This window comes from Suricata suricatta, chromosome 4 (genome assembly GCF_006229205.1).
Source record: "Suricata suricatta isolate VVHF042 chromosome 4, meerkat_22Aug2017_6uvM2_HiC, whole genome shotgun sequence".
NCBI classification, from domain to species: Eukaryota; Metazoa; Chordata; class Mammalia; order Carnivora; family Herpestidae; genus Suricata; species Suricata suricatta.
In genome coordinates, this window is record NC_043703.1 from 145,704,994 (window position 1) to 145,726,133 (window position 21,140).

A 21,140-nucleotide genomic window follows, 5' to 3' on the forward strand; every position below is an offset into this window, starting at 1 on the left:
TATAACATGGATGAATCTTGAAGGCATTGTGCTGAGTGAAATAAGCCCGTCACAAAAAAGATAAATCTTGGATGGTTTCCCCGATAGGAGAACCCTCGAGTCAACAAATTCAGGGAGACAGAAAGAAGAACAGTGGTCATCAGGGGCTCGGATGGAGGGGGAAACGGAAGATTGGTGGGTCATGGGGACAGAGTTTCAGTGGGGGATGACGAAGAAGTTCTGGAAGTGGATGGTGGTGACGGCTGCACAAGGATATGAGGCCACAGAACTGTACCTTGGAAAATGGCTAAAATGGCAAATTTAATGTCATGTACAATTTACTGTGATTTTAAAAAATTGTGCTAAGTATTTCACTGAAAATCTCAGTCCAAAGTTGTTGGTGTTTTGACCCTTAAAAGAGCCTTGTTGGGGCGCCTGGGTGGCTCAGTCGGTTGAGCATCCAGCTTCAGCTCGGGTCAGATCTCACGGTTCGTGGGTTCGAGCCCCGCGTCGGGCTCTGTGCTGACAGCTAGCTCAGAGCCTGGAGCCTGTTTCGGATTCTGTGTCTCCCTCTCTCCCTGACCCTCCCCTGCTCTAGCTGTCTCTCTCTGTCTCTCAAATATAAATAAAAAGCAAAAAAAAAAAAAAAGAGCCTTGTCTCCCACCGATCGTAGCCGAGGGTGTGCATCCCTGGCCCCGAAGAAGAGCCCTGCCGTCTGGCTCGGCAAATAGGGGGCCCCTGAGAAGGCTAGCCCTCTCTGCCTTGCCCTTGGATGCTCTCAAGATGCCCTCACGTCCCAGGCTCCCGTCAGACTGTGCCGGCCCCCAGCCTGGATAAGGACTCCCAGGCTGCCTCGGCCGCGGCCCCCACCCGGCCGGAGCAAAGCCCCGAGCCAGCTCGCTGCACCTGTGGTTCAGGCTGACTCAGCGGGGACCTCCTTATTGCTCGGAAATCCCTTGTTTTCCAGCTCAAGTGTCATCAGTAGCTCGTTTTCCACTATGACTCTTCCAAATTCTTTCTTTCCTTAAGCTTTCAGTTTTTCAGCATCCCCACCACGCGTGCAGCAAGATCTCCCCCTTTTCTCCGTCACTGATTTCTTTACTTTATGTTCTCCTCCATCTCATCCCCTCCCTTTCTGTTTGCTTGGAGCTGATGCTCCGGGAAGGTGAGGGCCTTCCTTGGTCCTCCTCATTCCCTCGTTCAACTCAGCATCTATGATTTTAGATATTGCGGATTAAAAAAATTTTTTTTAATGTTTATTTTTGAGAGAGAGACAGAAACAGAGTGTGAGCAAGCAAGGGATACAGAGAGAGGGAGACACAGAATTGGAAGCAGGCTCCAGGCTCTGAGCGGTCAGCACAGAGCTCTATGCAGGGCTTGAACTCACCAACTGCGAGATCTTGACCTGAGCTGAAGTTGGATGCTTACCCGACCAAGCTTCCCAGGTGCCCCCTAGATACTGCGGTTCTGAGTAAGGTTTGCCCGGAGGAAGTTTCTGTCATAAAAAATAAAATGTCTTTAAACAGCATTGGCTTGGAGGATCAAGTAGCTCCCTCCTGCTGCACCTGACTTTGCCACTGCCCTGTCCCCTCTTCTAGGCAGTGAGATCCCGGTGCCCTTTTCCACCATCTCTTACCTACAAGCATGCTCAAAGGTGTACACCCTAAAGATTGTTTTCCCTTGACCCTGAAGCCCATTCAACTTGCCACCCACCCCTGGTCTCCTTACTGCCAAACATAATGAAAAAGTTCACGAAGTCTGTCCCCACCCTGTGACTGTGCTCTCAGCCTCTAAGAGCCGGGCTTCTGCCCCGCCCTCAACTCTGACTTTGAGACCAGGCCCCTGCCTCGTCCTGCACCGGAGAGTCGCCACCTTCCATCCAAGCCTTGAGACCCTGCTCTCCTCGATGCCCCCTGTTCCGCCACTTTTCTCGTCTTCTGCTGCTTCTCCGATGCCCACAGATCATGCCATGAGTTTCTGCCGTCAGCCCTCTTGTGGGACTCTTCGGCCTGTCCAGCTTCAGCCGGCGAATGGCTGGCGCTCCAGGGCTGCCTGTCTGTGCCCTCGGGCCTCTCGCTGGACCACGAGCACTGAACTCACTGCTTCCCGAGCTAACCCTTCCCTTCCACCTCCTGCTCCAGCCCATTCCTCCCGGTTTCCTGTCCCCATGGTCAGCACCCCCAGGGCCTTTAGCCCAAGGAGTTATCTACGGCTCCTGCCTCCCACCGGACACAGTCAGTCACCAAACACTATCCGTTCTGCCCCTGTCGCCTTCCTCACGTTTCCGTTCTGTTCACCTGCCCACACCCCAGCCAAATCAAGCTCTCTTTGCTCCTCCCTTACCTGGCTGTCCCTTCCTGTCTTCCCCACTCTGTCTCCAAGGTCCTGTCGCTGTGCCTTATTCTTTTTTCTCTTTTTTTAAAAGATGTTTCGTTATTTTGAGAAAGAGAGGGAGAGGAAGAGAGGGTCTCCCGAGCAGGCTCCACACTGTCAGCAGAGAGCCTGACTTGGGGCTCGATCCCATGAATGCGAGATCACGACCTGAGCTGAAATCAAGAGTCTGACGCTTAACTGACTGAGCCACTGGGCGCCCCAGCACCTTACTCTAACAGCCCGCCGAACTGCTGGCGACGTGACCCCTCCTGGCTCCGCCCTCCTTCCCACCAGATCTCCAGCCGCCCTCACTTGGTGTGCTCTGGACCAGCGTCCGGGCTGCTCACTGCTGCCCGGGTGCACCAGGGGCCTCCCCACCTCTGCCACTGGGCTTCCATCGGCTCCGCAGCCTGAAACACCTCCCTGGGGGACATCTCTGACAAAACCCGTCCTTTAAGGGTGGGTGCAAGTGGTTCTTCTGGCTGGACACGGTCTCTTCCTCCTCCTGACTTTGGTAGCACTGGTTTCTCCACCTTTAAATGTTCTGCCTTGTAGGACAATCCTCTCTGTCTCTCTGTGTCTGTGTGTCCCTCCCTCCTCCCCTCCCCCACCCATGCTGGGAGGCCAGCTCCTTGCAGCAGACACCCAGTCTTAGTCATCTTTGTATCCTCTTCAGTGTCTTATGCAAAGTAGACGCTCAAAAATGCTGGCTGGTTTGAATGAAGAAGATGATCTTAAGCCTCAGATGGGGCTGAGGGGGTGAGGCGATGTCACTTCCATCAGTGCCTCTCTCTGGTTTCCGCCAACAAAGCCCTCGGTCAGGTCACCTCTCAGGCAGTGCTGTTTCCTTGTTTTCTGTTCTGCCGGAACCATCTAGGTAAAAAGTGGGGCACCTCGATGTCTCTGACAACTGCCTTGTTATACTTTCTTCCTGAGTTGCCCTCTTTGATGGAGTTACAGACAGTCTGAATTACCCTTTCCTTGTTTAGAGACCCCTGGCCAGCCCCTCTGTGCCCCTGGTGGGCCTCCTGGGTGCGGCCAAAGGGGGCCGTGCCACCGTCAGGGGCTCCGGCAGCGGGGCGGGCCCAGGCCACTCCCGAGCGCAGGCGGCCGGCTTTCTCTTCTCTTGTTTCTACTGGAACACCTTGTTACTTGCCAGGGTGAGGAACAGAGAGGATGGGGTTTTAAAGATCTTTACTATAAAGGCAGCCTTAAGAAAGAAGAAAAACCTCACTCTGATCTCAGCTCTTTTATACAACGATTCTCATTTTTGCATGTTTCTTTCTAGCTGTGTCCATATGCAGGGTCCATATTTATACAGCTACTGTAATATGAGACATCTATCTCTCTCTATATATATTTCGCCTTTTCCACTAATTAGGGACTCATGAACACTTCCATGTGATTCTACACCTTTCAGAATATTTTTTGTAATGGCTATATAATATTGCCCAGGCAACAATTTATCATTTTTATTATTTATATTCTTGCTGATTTTTTTTAACATTAGAGGTGATGCACATAGCTTTTATTGTATGTTTAATTATCTCCTTAGGATAAATTCCTAAGGATGGGATGACAAAGTCAAAGAACAAACATTTTTATGACTCTTGATTTCTATACCCATTTGCATTGCAAAAGTGTTGTATTGACTTACAGATAATAGTATTTCAATGCTACCACAGTCCGTTTTATTGCTAACGCCTACTCAGATTCAACACATATTTGACTGCCTACTATGCAGGAAGCACTTACATATTTATTTATGCATTAAAATATCTTCTTAGAACCTTATAGGCTTTCAGAGTTGGAGGACAGCTGCTTATTTTACAAATGGAGACACGAAACCCAGAGAAATTATGTACAGTGTTCAGCATTGCATGATCTGAAAACAATAGCACATACACAGGAAGCCCTGATTGTCTGGCTTTAGGGCCCTGGGCACTCTCTGCCCCGCCCACCTGGTGCAGTGTGGGTGTCTGTTTCTTTCCCATTAATGCAGCGGAGAAGTGATAGCACGTTGTCCCCTGGCCACCACCACCCAGACAATCTCCTGTATGGCATATGTTTGGGCAACAGAAGTGGGAAAGCTCCAGACCTCTAGATCTCACAGCTAAGCCAAGAGCTCTGATAAATAATGAAAGACTTATTTTCCAAAACGGGGGGCTTCTTTACTGCAGAGAGTGGGCTGTCATTCCCTGTCCTCCACCTCCCTCCATGCCTACACTCCTGCGTGGCAGTGCCAGGAATAACCTTTCTCTGGCCTTCTATGTGCTCACCCTCTCTGATCTTTAAGTACCGGCTCCTCCAAGAAGGCTTTTTAAAATCTTCCTGTGTGTCAGTTGTGTATTGCTGCCTAACAAAACCGTCCTGAAACTTGTTATTCGAACCAGCATTGATTTAGAATTTCCCATGATTCTCTGGATTGACTGAGTCGTTGCTCTTCTGGTGTCACCTGGAAAGACTCATTCAACATTGGGCAGGAGGGGCTGATGGCCAAATCTCTGGCACTTGTCGGCGCACAGCTGGGGCACCTCGGTTCCCCTTCATGTGGCCTCTCCTCCTCCAGGAAGCCAGATGGTCTTCCTTCCACGGCATCTCAGGCTGATATTCTAACGTGCAAGTGCCTGTCAAGCTTCTGGTGCATCATTGTCTCACTGGCCAAAGCAAATCACAAGGCCACACTCAAGAGTCTATGGGAGAGGGAGACACACCCCGTTGGGTATACTGGGAGGCATGATTAAGAGGACTTTTCCTCTAACAAATGGCTCACATCCCTCCCACACGGGCTACCCTCACTCTTCCGGGTGGCCTCACGCCTCATCCAATCACGGCCCCAGGCTCACAGCGTAGGGCCTCCCCATCCAGTCAGGTTCTGGTGCGTGCAAGCCTCCTGGGGTTGGCGGGCAGTTCCTCCCTGGCTCCTCTGGGTCCAAGGACTGTGAACCAAGAAGAGAACTCATCTCCTCCCTCCATACCCCGAACACAGGGTGATGAGAGAGGGCAGGACAACCTTGGGAAATACTCACATCCCAAGGAGGAGCTGCACGAGACACACAGCGACTGGGCACTTCTGAACCGAGCAGGGTCCGTGGTCCGTGCTGTCCAGGCTCTCTACTTTGCGGGTAAGGTTGCTCCTGCAGTAGGGGCCCAGCTAGCTCCCCAGGACCCATTCCTCAGTCTGTTGTTCTCTGTGCCTCTTAGCTTTGCCCTCTGGGCTTCGGCTTCAACTTCTGAGGCTCTTCCTGGTCTGTAAGAACTGAGTCTGTGGCTGAGCAGCTCGCTCTGCCCTTAGATCATGTGGAGCCCGGGGTGGGGAGGGGGGTTTACTTTGAACTCTCCCTGTCCAAGGACTCCCCAAAAAGGATGTCGGCTTTTCATGTGTCAGAAAAGAGTCTACCTGGTTAGACAAAAGCCATTCCTGCTATTTTTTTAGAGATGGTCTCCCCTCCACTTTGGGCGGCATGTCACAGAGCCACAGGGCAAATGACCTCAAGATTCTGAGAAGCTCCTTTTCCCAAGAGGGCTCCTAGCACCTCCTTAGATGTATCAGAGGTCTTAACAGAGAGTCACAGCCTCACACTTGATTTGGTCTTTACCTTGAAGCCATCCATGTCTTCCTTGGAGACTCCTGTGGCTTAGAGAGACCAGAAATACAAAACGTTTGGTTTTGGAAGCCAGCGCACCCCGCACCTCCTTCTAAATTCTGCTGCGCCGCTGAACAATTCCTCCTTTCCGTCTCTTACAGCAAAAGCTGCTAAAAAAGACAATCTACACTTTTAACATTCTGCCTGGAAAGTCCCTGAGCCAGATTCATAAGCTTATTAGGTGAGTTTTCTACCTTCTAAATTCCTGCTGGGGACCGTTTTGTGGGACTGCCATCACCGCGGTAACTGTTTCCTGCTCCTTGTTTCGCTGCTAGAAGGCACAGGCGGCTGCCGTGCCCCTCCTCCCATAGTCCCCCCCCCATCCCCTCCCCAAACCTCCTGCGAGAGGAGTCGGGGAGGCGGTCTGGTCTCTGTTTTCCTCCCTGTGGCCTCTTCATTAGGCTAGACTGGCTTCCTTGCATAGTGGTCACAGGGCAATGTTCCAAGAAAGCAGGTCCTACTATGCGAGTATTTCTCAAGCCTCTGCTTCTGTCATGTGTGCCATTTGTCCCAACACGCAAGGGCATGGACACCATGAGGCATAACTCACTGGGGCCTGTCACTGTTACAGTCTTCCTACCATGCTTCTAGACTGAATGGGTCTTCTCCTTTGGGCTCCCCTAGTGCTCGGAACCTCTATTAAAATGCACTCGAGGGGCACCTGGGTGGCTCAGTTGGTTAGGCAACCTACTCTTGATTTCGGCTCAGATCACGATCCCATGGTTTATGGGTTCAAACCCCACCTTGGGCTCTAACAGTGTGGAGCTTCAATGGGATTCTCTCCCTCTCTCTCTTTGTCTCCCCACCCCCCACACACATGCTCTCTTTCTCTCAAAAATAAATAAATAGGGGTGCCTGGGTGGGTCAGTTGGGTAAGCATCTAACGTTGGCTCAGGTGATGATCTCACAGTTCCTGAGTTTGAACCCTACTTTGGAGTCCGTGCTGAGAGCATGGAGCCTGCCTCATCCTCTGTCTCCCTCTCTCTGCCCCTCCCCTGCTTGGACTCTCTCGTTCTCTCACTCAAGAATAAAATAAACATTTAAAAATAAATAAATAAATAAAATATTTAAAAATGCATTCTTTAAAAAATAATAAAAATAAAATGCTCTCTTTAAAAATTGCCATTTCTGTTTAATTCACTGATATCTGTAAGCTTTTTTTTTTTTTTTTTGACTGGGAAAACAGCTTTATTTTCTTTGGATGTGTGGGCAGATATCTAGTCTCAGGACTTCTGGAATTGCTTCTTGATGCCAGTGGCCTTGGTGATCTTGAGCACGTTGGAGCACACAGTCTTACTTGAGAGCTGGCACTCACCCACTGGGACAATGTCGCCAATACGGATGTCTCTGACGCTAAGGACAGGTGCACGGATATGTTCCTGTGGCGTCTCTTGAGGCGGTTGGACTGGGGAATGCAGCGGAGGGAGTCTCAGTGGACGAAAATGGTCCTCTGCATCTTCATGTGGTCACCACACCAGACGGATCCGCCCTTGGATGGAGACATTGCCAGGAAAGGGGCATTTCTTGTCACCGTAGGTGTCCTCAATGGCCTCCACGGGCATCTTAAAGCCTAGACTGTTTTCGTAGCATTGCGGAAGCTTCTCCTTGCCAGGTTCTCCAAGCAGGATCCTCTTCTTATTTTGAAAGACGGACAGCTGGGTTTGGTAGGCAGGGTCAGCCTGCATGTCCGCCACCCTCCCAGCCACCTGAGGGAGGGTCTGTGAGCTTCTTTAAGCAGATACTGCCAGGTCTGTTTTCTATCCCACCTTCTATTTCCTAGGCTTGCACAGAGCATGTGTTCATTAAATATTAGCCATTAGTGAGGAAGTCCTAGAACTACAGCGTTGGCATGGTTTTCCTCCTCGAGGTTCCTCACCAAACACCAAAGTGCTACACGGGTGCTCAGCCGCCTCAGGTCCATGACTTTTCCAGATTCCCGAAGAGCCGTGAAAGGGTGCTGACTGGTGAGGGTGTTTAAGCCATGCTGGTCGGCACACGGAACATGGCCTCATCCGTCACGGTCACACACAGCCCCCGCATCCGGCCGGGTGCAGACCGAAGCCCACCCCAAACCCAAGGCCTGCCTCTCATCTCTTACAGCCACCGCCCTTTTGGGTTAGGACCACGAGTCCTGGGTTTTGGGGAACTTGAAATCTAGTTGAGGAAGCCTAATGGGCACGTACGAAACAACCGAAACTGCTTACTAATCAACATGTCAACAAATGCAAAAATCAAGACACTACCCCCGGGCCTGGTGGTGTAGGGGATAAGACACAGCCGTGGTCAGAATGCGGTGAAGTTAATTCCAAGAAAACCATCTCCCTGGAGAAGGTGAAGTTTGAGTGAGATCTGGAAACAGGGTGGGCCACCTGGGTGACTCTGTCGGTTAAGCATCTGACTTCAGCTCAGGTCATGATCTCATGGTTCATGAGTTCTAGCCCCGGGTCGGGCTCTGTGCTGACAGCTCAGAGCCTGGAGCCTGTTTCAGATTCTGCGTCTCCTCTCTCTCTCTCTGCCTCTCCCCCACTTGTTCTCTTTCTCTCTCTCAAATATAAATAAACATTTTAAAAAATAATAAAAAAAAACAAAAAGAAAAGGCTGTTTTCAAACTGGCACTGTACCCTTTAAAAAGAAAAAGAAACAGGGTATGGACAGATGTTGCTGGAGACGGTAAAGGGTGATCCAAGCGATATTAGTGTCTCTGAAGGTACAGAGCCCAGTGAATGAGGTAGGAAATTAACACTCAGTGTGAGGAAGGGGGTCAGCAGATCTGGGGGTGGGGAACAAAAAGGTTGGGGGCAGCAGTGGGGTGACAGATGTGCCTTTAAAAGCCTCAGCAAATTGAACTGAGGGTCACGTGGGTACCTGAGCTCGCCTCTGTGGGTGAGGTTTGTTTCTGGAGGCTGCCTCACTCTACAGTGAAGTGGTTTTCCATTTGGGGCAATTAAAGAGCTAGTATTGCACTTGTAAGGGAGAAAGAGAGGAGGTGGGAGGCGGCCTGGCCCCAAGGGGGAGCCCAGAGCCCGGTGGCAGTGCTGGGAATTTGCTCCACGCCTTTGCTACGGCTGCCGTGGCTCCTCCTCTTCCACAGGGTGACTCTTTTCCTTTCTGCAGTTTGCGCTCTTTGCAATGTGAGGAAAAGAAAAGGGTTTTCTGGCATATAGTTGTTCTAATCCATCCTGGAGACACCCTGAATAGGACGTGCACGGAAACCACAGAGCCCCTGAGCGGGCCCAGAGAAGACTCAACCGTGGTGACCCAGGCGCCAGCAGGGGGCGCCGTGGGGAACAAGAAGAGGGGGAGGGCGGCCACCGCGCAGCTCTGAAATGCTGAGACCAGGATTGTGCTGACACGGAGCACGGGAGGCTAACCGCAAGAAAAGGAAACTAGTAAATGTTGAGAAGCAAAAACAAAAAGATAGGACAGCTCAGCACTGGTGACAAGAAAGCACCTTCCTGTTCCTGGGGCTTGCTGGGCTCATGCATCCTTCTCTTTGGTTCTGGAGAGGAGCACAGAGGCGGCACCTGGAAGGGGCATGCATAGCTCTCTTCTCTGTCCTCCCTCACGTGACAGCCGGGACCTGAAAAACTTATCTTCCAATGTCTGAGGCTGTCTGGTGACATTCCGGAAGGTGGAGCAGCACACCTGCCCCCGTGCCCCGTGCGCAGACGCCCGGGCTGCACGCAGACACTCGCGGGCACTCGCAAGTTGGCCGGGCCGCCTTCCTTCTTTTGCTGAGCTTGTCCCCAAATGCCCTTTGCCCTCTTCCTACAAGCAGAACCTCTTCAAATTATTAACTTTAACCAATGGAGAAACTCCCTGATTCTCCACTGTGGCTGCACGTTGGATCACTCGCAGGCGCGGTAAAAAAAAAAAAAATGCAGTTTGCCTAGGGTGGGTCCGAGATGTAGGGTTTTTTTTTTTTTCTCAAAAGCATACCAGGTGAGAGGTAGGCAGCCAGGTGGAGAACAGCTGGATTTACTAAGCTTGACCCACTTAAGAAACTTCGATCAACATGGAATTTGTTGTTCTTGGGAGGTGTCTGACAATACCACAAAACCAGCAAAATTTAGGAGATACCCTCCCTTGGAGACTGTGGCCTCTGGGTGGCCCTCCGGGGGAAATTCTTGAGGGTCTTCTGCATGGACTCTGGCCTCCTGAGCTCTCTCTCCCCAGTTTGCCTGAATGGGTGCCTCTTCCTGTGACCATCGTCACACAGAAAATACCCTGGTGGCCCAGCGTAGCTGTCTCTTTAGCCCAGTACCACCTTCAGCATGACACCCAAGGACAGTTTTGTTGAAGAACATGATTGCTGTCCTTAGAAAGTCTCTTTTTCATTTTTATTTATTTATTTTTAAGTTTATTTATTTTGAGAGTAAGTGAGCAAGGGAGCGGGGCGGGGGGTGGGGGGTAGAGAGAGAGGAAGAGAGAGAGAATCCCAAGCAGGCTCTGAGCTTTCAGCACAGAACGGGACACAGGGCTCGAACTCGCGAACCACGAGATCATGACCTGAGCCTAAATTAAGAGTCTGATGCTTAACCGACTGAGCTGCCCAGGCGCCCCAGAAAGTTTCATTTGTAAAGGTTTTCCGTGCAACTTGTCACAGACTCAGACCTCACACCGTATTACAGAGAGTGAGAATACCCCGGATTTAGCACTGCCTCTCTTCCTGGCCATGCCGGCCCCAGCCAGACTCCCAGGTGGTCTTCTTGTGCTTTCTTCATTTCACGTTGGACAAGACTGAGAACCAACGAGTCAGCCTCTGGGAGGAAGGATTTCCACATTGCTACCCACCATGCAAAATCGCCGTTCCTGTTTATCTCTTCCAAATTTGCCTCTCTCCACCGCCATCAGCCAGCCCTACCTGCCGGTACCTTGAGATGTGGTGTCTCATCTGGCTCTGCGCACCTTTGGCGTATCACATCCAAGCCCTCCTCCTCCTCCTCAGAAGGCCAGAGTTTGGTCTTTGCTTGTCATCATGTAAAGAACACTCTTTCTGCTTGTCATTTTAATTACTCTCTATTGAACCCTTTCCAGTCCTTTTATATCGTCTGTAAGTGCCAGGGAACAGAATGACACACATTATGGTGTCAATTTACTATAATTTGATACACAGATGGTATTGTGCTGCTTTATTTCCAGTATTCTTATCTGCATGTTGTCAGGGATTTTTGGTGGGGGTTGAAGGGCAGGGCTGTGGGTTCAAAACTTCAAGAAATGGTTTTCAGGTTCATTAAATTATTTTCCTTGAGCTGTGATTATCCGTGCCGCCCACACTGACGCTCAGCTAGCAGGTGTCTGGCCTCCTACGCAGCGTGTTCACATCCTTCTGCATCTTTATTTCCCCTACTGTCAGCTCACTACCTGGCCAAACTTGGTGTCACAAACGACCTTGGAGATTCCACTGTGTACCTCTTCCTCAGATCATTTATAACCATGGAAATTAAGACTTGATGTTCAGGTTGCAGAATGAAAACAAGACAGGTTCTGGGACAGATTTTGAAAAGTATTTTTTCCTGTTTTCAAAGGTGCATGCTCACTTAAGACAGTTTGAAAATATAAACAAATACAAAGAAAATGAAACTCACTCCTAATCCTACCTCCCTACCCCCAACAGAGATAATCTCTGCTAATATTTTGGTTTCTGTTCTTCCAGTCTTTTCTTCAGGAAGAACAACACACACACACACACACACACACACACACACACACACCCCTACAAACTCTTTCCCTCTTTTTTTTTTAACACAAGCACCAAGAAACAAAACATTATGAGTCATCAGCAATAACTAATTTACCTGAGGGCCTCTCAGCCCCTTCTCACAGGGTAACTACTTTTTCCTAGCCTGAGTTTATTATTCCCTTGCTTTATAAAAATGATTTTATAAATCATGTGTTTAAAAAGTGAATTTATAAATTGTTTGGGTTTATTTGATTTTAAGCTTTCTAAAAATGCTATCATGCTCTAATCATGTCTCTGGCTTTTTTCACTCAGAAGCACATTGGTTCGCTTCACCCAGGCTGTGCTGGGTAGATGCAGTTCTTTCACTGTGCCTGCTGTTTCATATTTCTGTTGTGGGGATTCCGACGATTTATGTATTCATTCTTCCCTTGCTGGTCATTTGGATTATTCTTAGTATTTTCCCATTATGAGCAGTGCTTATACATGCCTCTTGGAAAATGTGTCAAGAAGTGTCTTTGGGGTAAAATCATGGGCTATAAAGCATGCAATATTTTCAGCGCTATGAGGCATTGCCAAACTAGCTGCACCAATTTACATTCCCGGGAATCAGTGCCTAAGAGTTTCCAACCGATCAACCTCCTGTCCAACATTTGGAATCGTCAGACTTAGTACATTTTTTTCTTAATGTTTATTTATTTTTAAGAGAGAGAGAGAGAGAGAGAGAGAGAGAGAGAGAGAGAGAGCGTGAGCTGGAGAGGGGCAGAGAGAGAGGGACAGAGGATCTGATGTGGGCTCCTTGCTGACAACGGTGAGCCCGATGCAGGGCTCGAACTCACGAACTGCAAAGATCACCACCTGAGCCACAGTCAGCCACTCAACCGACTGAGCCGCCCGGGCACCCCTTGGAATTGCCAGCCTTTACAGCTTCTGCCTCTCTAGTAGGTTTATAATACTGTAGCCTTAATTTGCATTTTCCTGAATACTAAAGAACTTGAGAATCTTTTCATACATCTACTGGCCATATGTGTTTGTCCTTCTGTAAAACGTCTGCTTATATTTTTGACCCTTTTCCTCTTGGGTTGTTTGCCTCTTATGCATATTTTTAAGCAAAATTTGAATCATACCACACATACAATTTTATACTTTTCCATGACATGAAGCGTTCTCTTACTGTTATTTTAATGACGGTGGCACCTTCTATTTCGTGGCTATCTTGTGATTTAATCAAAGCATTGTACCGGTGTTTTCTTTTCAATTTTATTTTTTTAGAAATAACTCTGGTAAGATATCCAAATGCATACATTTAATTACACATCACTAAATATTTTTATAAAAGAAGTTGCAAGAATTTGGATTTCTGGGTCAAAGGATATCAACATTAAAAATAATGGATATATATTTCCAAATCTCTTTCCAGAAAGGTTGTATAATTTATATTCTTCAGAAAGCTCTTAAAATTTTTTTTAAACATTTATTTATTTTTGAGAGACAGAGAGAGACAGATCATGAGCAGGGGAGGGACAGAGAGAGAGGGACACACAGAATCGGAAGCAGGCTCCAGGCTCTGAGCTGCCAGCCCAGAGCCCAGCGCGGGGCTTGAACACACAGACTGTGAGCCAAAGTCTGACACTCAACCGACTGCCCCGCCCAGGCGCCCCATCAAAAAACTCTTTGACACTGGATGTTAAATATCAAATATTTTGCTAATTTAATTTGTAAATTTAGCAATAAATAGAATATTTTAAAATGTTTATTTGCCTCTGTGTTTCATCTTTTCCTGGGTTTTCTTTCCCAGATTATGATTTACATTCAACTGAAGGCAGCTAAGTATTATATACAAATCACTAGGTTTACTTCTTTCTTCTTCACGTGGTGAGGTCATTCATTTGACATACAGTTGGGTTTATTTGTTTTTGTTTGCATCTAGTTACAGGTTTAACATTTTTTCTTATGCTTGTTGTTTTAATTTAATTGAATTATTATTATAATTTTTTAAACTTTTATGCTTAATTAATTTCTATAGTCCACATGGGGGTCGAACTCATGACCCTAAGATCAAGAGTTGCATGCTCTCCTGACTGAGCCAGGTAGGTGCCCCTTAATTTTATTTTTGAACATATATAAATAACATTAACATGATTCCAGAAGGCAAAACTACCCCCAAAGATATCCTCAAAATTGGCCCTCTTTTATCCTTTTCCTCACCCAATTTTTTACAAACAATTTCATTGTTTTCTGGTTTATTGTTCTTGTGATGATCTTTTACTAAAAGAAGCAAATCCATTTTATTTTATTTCTTGTCTTTATTGCCCAAAATGTAACATACTAGACATTTGCTTTTGCACTTTGCTTTTAACTTTTTTTTATGTTTATTTATTTTTGAGAGAGAGAAACAAAGAAAGAGAGACAGAGCATGAGCTGGGGAGGGGCAGAGAGAGAGGGAGACAGAGAATATGAAGCAGGTTCCAGGCTCTGAGCTGTCAGCACAGAGCCCAGCGCTGGGTCTGAACTCACGAACCGCAAAATCATGATCTGTGCTGAAGTTGGATGCTTCACCAACTGAGTCACACAGGTGCCCCTGCTCTTAAAACTTAATAAAAATTATTACAAATCAGCACATAAAGATATTTCTCAGTCCTTTTTATTGCTTCCTAGGAATCAACTGTAAGTATCATGGTTTACTCAATCAGTCTTCTCTGTTTGGGCACTTAGGTAGCTTCCAATATTCTGCAAATACAAATAATGGTACAAAGAAGAAGGGGCAGAAGTGGGCGAATTCTGGAGATATCTTTAGGATAAGTTCCTAGAAAGGTAAATAGGGGTGCCTGGGTGGCTCAGTTGGTTAAGTGTCCAGCTTTGGCTCAGGTCATGATCTCACAGTCCGTGGGTTCGAGCCCCGCGTTGGGCTCTGTGCTGACAGCTCAGAGCCTGGAGCCTGCTTCAGATTCTGTGTCTCCCTCTCTCCCTGACGCTCCCTTGCTTGCACTGTCTCTCTCAAAAAAATAAATAAAACACATAAAATAAATTAAAACCAAAAAGAAAGGTAAATGCACGAACCATTCTTTAGATATTGGCAAATGCCCCATTCAGAGGGGTTCTACTATTTCCTAGCCTCTGTAGTAATAGGTGTCCCCCCATAACCTCGCCAGCAGGGTGAGGCTCTATATGGCTGTACAGTCACCCCAACATCATATGAACAGTCTGCCTCAGCCGTTTGCTTATCATATACCAGATTTCGTATGTAGTTGGACTGATTTCTGTACCTTCCATTTTGCTACATCAGTCTGCCTATTCATTTGGCAGAACCTCTTCATTCAAGAGGCTCCATAGTGGGGCGCCCGGGTGGCTCCGTTCATTAAGCGTCTGACCTCAGCTCAGGCCATGATCTCACGGTTTGTGAGTTCGAACCCCATGTCAGGCTCTGTGCTGACAGCTCAGAGCCCACAGCCTGCTTCAGATTTTGTGCCTCCCTCTCTCTCTGCTCCTTCCCCACTTGTGCGCGCTCTCTCTCTACAAAATAAATAAACATTTTTTTTAAAGAGGCACCATAGTAAGTTTTGATATTTGTTAGAGCTGGTCATCTCTCAGATCTCATTTCAGTGTTTTACGAGTGATTTTTGACTGCTTATTTTTCCATAGGAACTTTGGTATCAATTTGTCTAGCTACAGAAAACAAGAAAAAAGCTGGTTTCTATTTTGGAGGAATCATATGAAATTTATAAATTAACATAAGGAGAACTGTCATCTTAACAGTGTTGGGCTATTTTAACCAAAACCAAGGGATGTTCTCTTTCGAGTATACTTTTGTGTCCGTCGGGATTGTTTTTATCGTTTTCTTTTTTCAAAGAGCCTGATTTTTTGAGACATAACTCACAGAGCTTTCAAGTCTCTATTAAAGTGGACACACAGTTCAGTGGTTTTAGCATAATCATAGGCTTGTGTTCCCATCACCATAATCGTTTTAGAACATTTTCTTCATCAACTCAAGAAGTACCCCCATACCAGTTAGCAGTTCTTGCCTGGTCCTTCCAACCCCTCTAGCCTCCTGGCATCCATCAGCCTTCTCTCTGTCTCTATCAATTGGTTTCTTCTGGACTTTCCCTATAAACAGAATAATATAATACATTCTCTTCGATGACTGGCTTCTTTCACTTGGCAGAATGTTTTCAAGGTTCTTCCATGTTAAAACATACACTCTGTTCTTTTTCATTGCTAAATACTATTCCATTGACTAGATGGATGTACTACATTTTGTTTATCCATTCATCAGGTGATGGAGTTTTGGGTCATTTTAACTTCTTGGCCATGATAAATAAGACTATGAGCATTTGTGTATACATTGTTGAGTGGGCACTTATTTTCAAGTCTCTTGGGGTATACACACACACACACACACACACACACACATATATACACATCTAGAGGTAGAATTGTTAGGTCATAACTTCATGTTTAACATTTTGAGGACTGCCAAGCTATTTTCTGAAAGAGCTGCACCATTTTCCATTCCCACCAGCTCTGTATTAAGGTTCCAATTTCTTCATATCCTCACCAACTCTTGTTATTATCTTCAATTTTGATGGGAGCCATCCTAGTAGGGCGTGAAGTGGTATCTCATATTTTTAATTTATATTCCACTAGTAGCTAATTATGTTGAATGTCTTTACATGTCCTTATTGGCTATATCCATATCTATATTTATATCTATAGATTTATAGATATCTATCTATATCTATATTATATATATATTATATAGATATGGATATAGATAGCCAGATAGATAGATAGATGATATAGATATAGATAAAATATCTTCTTTTTTTTTTCAAAAAAATTTTTTAAATGCTTTATTTCTTTTTGAGAGAGAGAGAGAGAGAGACAGCTTGAGCAGGGGAGGGTCAGAGAGAGAGGGAGACACAGAATCTAAAGACAGACTCCAGGCTCTGAGCTAGCTGTCAGCACAGAGCCTGATGTGGGGCTCAAACCAACGAACTGTGAGATCATGACCTGAGCCGAAGTCAGATGCTCAACTGACTGAGCCACCCAGGCGTCCCCTAAAATATCTTCTTGAAAGAAATGTCTGCTCAAGTCCTTTTCTTATTTTTCCACTGGGTTATTTGTGTTATAATTGTGTTTGTTCATGTATTCTGGATTTAAGTCCCTCAGCTTATATGTTATTTAGAAATATTTACTCCCATTCTGTAGGCTGTCTTTGGATTTTTTATGGTGTCCTCTGATGCACAAAAGTAGTTAATTTTGATAAAGCCACATTTATCTGCTTTTTCTTTGGTCATTTGTGCTGTGGTGTGCTGAGGCCAAGGTAATGAAGATTTACACCTATGTTTTCTTCTAAGAGTTTTATAGTTTTAACCTTTAACCTTATAGGTTGTTGAAGTCTTAATTGGAACTTCAGAATGTGACTGTATTCAAAGTTATCTTTAAAGAGATAATTAAATTAAAAGGAGGCCATAGAGTGGCCCTGCTTCACGATGACTGACATCTTTAGGACTGACATTCACAGTAGAGAGTGAAGACCATGTGGGGACACAGCGGGGAGATGGTATCAATGAGCTGAGGAAAGAGGCCTCAGAAGAAACCACCCCTTGTGGTACTATAACTGGACCTTAAGCCTCCAGAGCTGTGAGGAAATACATTTCTATTCCTCAGGCCAATCTGTGGTACTTTGTTATGGTAGTTCTAGCAGATTAATACAAAATCCTACTTGGTTGTGGTATATTATTTTCTTTTTGATAATTATTTTTTAATTTAATTTTTAAAGTTTATTCTGAGAGAGAGAGAGAGAGAGAGAGAGAGAGTGAGAGAGAGCATGAGCAGGGAAGGGGCAGAGAGAGAGAGAATCCCAAGCAGGCTCGGCACTGTCTGTGTGGAGCCTTATGGCGGGCTCAAACTCACAAACTGTGGGCTGAAATCAACAGTCAGCCAGACTCTTGACTGACCAAGCCACCCAGGTGCCCCTTATTTTCTTAAATCATATGGGTCTTGTGCTTTTTTGAGAGAAATAACTTTCCTTCCTTCCTTCCTTCCTTCCTTCCTTCCTTCCTTCCTTCCTTCCTTTCTCCTTCCTTTCATAGGCTTCATGCTCAACGCTGAGCCCAATGCCAAAGCCAATGTGGGGCTTGAACTCACAACCCTGACATCAAGACCTGAGCTGGACGCTTAACCAACTGAGCCACCCAGGTGTCCCAAGAGAAATAAATTTATTTCTTTTCTTCTGGTGCAGGAGTGGCAAACTGCAACCCATGGGTCAAGCAAGCTGGCTGCCCGTTTTTGTAAATCCAAGTTATCTGGGGGCATAGCCACGCTCACTTACTAGCACACATCTCTGCTACGATGGCAGAGTTGAATAGGACACCTGCAAACCCCAAATATTTGCTAATCTGGTGCTTTAGAAAAAAATTCTCTGACCCTGCTTTAGTAAATACTTAGGATGGGCTTGTATGCATTTTATTCCTTAAAATCTTGCATTTTAAAAACAGTGATTTTTCCTATAGAGTTCAGTGGCTGAAAAACAGCGTGGACGGGTGAATACAAAATCCTTGGCATGCATCTTCTTTCCTTGAGTTTTTAGAAAATACTGAAAATGCTGCATCACTCTTGCTTTGCTTTGCCCTTGAGAATGCCAAATATTTTGGTCGCCAGATTCCATAACAAAGTATCTACCCTGGAACGTAATGGCTTAAAGTGAGAATTATTTTGAGTATAATCTCACAATCTTGGGGTCAGGAATTTGGGTGGGGGTTGGCTGGGCGAGTCTTCTGTTCCACCTGGCTTCAACTGGGGTCACTCCGTGGTATTCAGCTGATGGCAGAATTGATATAGAGCATTCATGATGACTTCACTCGTATCAGCTAGGATCAGCTCGCCTCTTTCTGTCTCCGCGCTGTCTCAGAGCCTCTCCACAGGGAGTTAGATATTAGATACTGTGGCTCAGGGCTTCAAGAGCAAGTGCTCTCAAAGATCTAGGTGGATTCTTCAAGACTTCTTATGACCTAAGCTTGGAAGTCTCATATACATTACACATTCTATTGGTCAAACAATTCACTTGGGCCAGCCTGGATCAAAAGAAGTGGCAAAGGAGTTGCAGACATCTCTAATGTCTAATTAGAAATCTAATTTCCTTAGCCTTGTAAGTAACTTCAACTTTCTACATGGAGACTTTGAATGTTATTATTATTAAAGATTATTTGAGGAATGTCTACACCCAGCATGGGGCTTGAACTCACAATCCTGAGATCAAGAGTCGCCTGCTCCTCTGACTGGGCCAGCCAGGCACCTCGAAAATTACTATTTTTGTCGAATAGTTTTAAGAGTCTAGCTCTCAGAATTGGTCATTCTGTGACGATTTCCCCAAGTACATGGCAGCCCTTTCATTATGTAGGTTTATATTTTCTGATTTCCAGAAGGTTTCATTCTAGGTGGAACTTTAGCCACACACTGGACATCCTTTGCTTGTACTCAAATGACATTCCAAATGGAGAGAGAAATAAGCACAGAGGTATGGAGGCAAGGGAAAGTAGGAACATTCCAGGGGTTCGGATGGGGTGTGTGTAGGAAGTGACAAAGAGCCAGTGAGGAGCTAGACAAAGGCCAGAGAAATGGAAGGTCCCGTGTGCCATGCTGAGCACCGACATACACAGGCAGCACGTTTCTGGAAGTTTTTTCTGACAGGTAGTATAGAATGTGAAACGGAAGGAACAAGACTACGAGGGACAGACAAGATCAAAGGCTATTGCACTAGTCTAGGTGAGAGGCTTAGCTACAGGGGACACATTCTAGAGTTAATTTTGAGGAGAATCAACAGCTTGTTGAGCGTGGTGGGGATGGGAAGGAAGGGATCAAGGATGACTCCCAGGTTTCTGAACTGGGCGGGTGAGTGATGATAATGCTGACCAGCTTTAGACACGCAGAACTTGGGTGTGTGTGTGTGTGTAGGACCTCTAAGTGGAGAAATCCAGTGGCTTCTGTGTCTATGGAACTCAGATGAGTGGTCGGAGTCAGATAACGCACTGGGGGGTTGTTGGTATCTGTGGCAAATGAAGAGTGGATGCCATGGCTTAAGGAGGACACGTGGGGTGACCTGGAAGCTGAGAACAGGACCCTGGAGACCGAGGAGTGGTCAGAGGGGTTGGGAGGTAGTCAAGTCATGGAGGCCAAGGGAGTTTCCGAAAGACCGGAGCGCTGTGTGTTGTCAAATGCCAGCAGGAGCTCACTGATACGAGGACTCAAAAATGGCCTGTGGCATTTAGGATTAAGCAAGACCTTAATGACTGAAAGCGGCACAGTGATGTGGTGGGGACAGAAGTCACATAGCCATGGGTTGAGAAGGGGGAGGCTGCCGCGTTGGCAGAGAGGAGTGCAAACTACTTCCCAGATGTTCTTGAGGGGAGTACAGAAAGGGAGCAAGTGGTAACTAACTAGAACACAGTCCAGGGTGACAGAGGGGTTTCTTTTTCTTGAGGACAGGAAAAGCTTGAACATGACAGATGGTGAAGGAAAAAGGTAAGAGTCGATAATTTGAGGGAGTGAGAGGGGGAGCGTGATCGAAATATGTTGGAAAGGAGTTTTCTGAGGATGTGGGAGGTGATGAGGTACAGAACCGTGATGGAGAGATGCTAATACAAGTGTATTTAAAGTAGTTAATTCCCAGAATGCTTTGCTATAGTCTCGCTCATATACTGATATTACCTAGGATTCAATCAATACGGCAAGTATAGCAGGCAGTATTGACATATTTATAATGTTTTACCCTTTCAAAGCCTCCCACTTAGTTGGTGCTCAGTAAGTGGTAAATGAATAAACAATACGTCTTTTGCCTGTATTCTGAGTATCTTAGCATATTCAGAACACAGTCAAGATCCTGAACACAAGTGAAAAGGTCTTCTAAGCATGAAAAATAGTCCTAAAATTCATGTGTGAAAGGTGATGTCCTTTTTTTTTTTTTTTAGGAACCTGTTTACCCTTACTTAAGAAAGTTGGTTCCCAGCATTTCCTCCACCACAGGAGTTTAAAAATAGGAAAATGTGAGGAGGAGGAAGAGGATGTTCTAAAGGCAGACAGGCAGACAGCAGCAGGAGGTGGCCCGATCTGCCTCACCATAAGGTGCCAAAACGCAGTGAAAACCCAGACGAAAAGTATACTGGTTTGGGGGCTCTTGGCTTAGGGACTTACATTGTGGGCTCACCTATCAGTAGCCCTTGAAGGACACGGCTGTTTTGAGTAATGGTGAGAAAAATGATCCTTTGAACCATCAAAAAAAAAAAAGTTTAGCTATTCCTAATTTCGAATCATCTACTATGTCTCACACAGTTTGGAAAGGCTTCTATCAAAAATGGATAATATTAAAACACAAAAGCTGATGCTGAGATGGTGAACTTGGGGGGCCCTCTGTTCCTTGGCCCAAGCTGTTTACCTAGCCTTGGATGCCCCCCCCCCCCCC

The 21,140-nt window shown here is 46.3% G+C and overlaps 1 pseudogene; it reads right to left on the reverse strand.

The window, feature by feature from the left end:
* Positions 1-7,223: 7,223 nt before the first annotated feature.
* On the reverse strand, positions 7,224-10,851 carry LOC115290743 (annotated as a pseudogene).
* Positions 10,852-21,140: the final 10,289 nt, after the last annotated feature.